Source organism: Cebus imitator, unplaced genomic scaffold (genome assembly GCF_001604975.1).
Source record: "Cebus imitator isolate Cc_AM_T3 unplaced genomic scaffold, Cebus_imitator-1.0 Scaffold168, whole genome shotgun sequence".
NCBI lineage: Eukaryota > Metazoa > Chordata > Mammalia > Primates > Cebidae > Cebus > Cebus imitator.
In genome coordinates this window covers 906,835-907,579 of record NW_016107483.1, presented here as the reverse complement: position 1 = coordinate 907,579, position 745 = coordinate 906,835, and positions in this window count along the sequence as shown.

The following is a 745-nucleotide window of genomic DNA, read 5'->3' as shown; positions in this document are numbered from 1 at the left end:
TTATGGCAGTTAATGGACTTGATTCACTTATTTATTCCCTTATGCTTCCTTTTTTCTTTTTTTTTTTTGAGTTAGTGTTTGCTCTGTTGCCCAGGCTGGAGTGCAGTGACACAATCATTGCTCACTGCAGCCTCGACCTTCCCAGCTCAAGCAGTCCTGCTGCCTCAGCCTCTTGAATAGCTGGGACTACAGGCATATGCCACCACACCCTGCTAAGTTTCCTTTTTTAAACATTTTGTAGAGAATGAGTCTCGCCACATTGCCCAGGCTGGTCTTGAATTCCTCGCCTCAAGCAATCCTCCTGCCTGGGCCTCCCAAAGTGCTGGGATTAAGGGCATGAGCCATGTCATCCAGCCTCATTTATTCTTTTACTTATTAATTTGCTCGTTTATTCTTTATGTTTTAAAAATGATACTGTACTGAAATATATAAAAGAAGTAGAAGATTCTTGAAAATAAAGCTGCAATGTCAGCACAATGCAACAAAGCAAATGATTTATGGTGATCGGGGAAGTCTTCCTTGAGTCAAGTTGAAAGAAATGAATGCTATGTTGGCAAGGAATCAGTCTGGTGTTAAAGGTAGGATGCATATTTAATCTTTTATGCTGGGATGTTTTATAGGAAGGCTATTTTCTATTCTTTTTGAATGACACCGCCATCATTTAGGTAAGGAGAATTAAAGTGCAAATAGCCAAAACAAAGCTTGCTCTTGAAGCACTCTCTCTTATGTTTTGAAGACGGTGGCA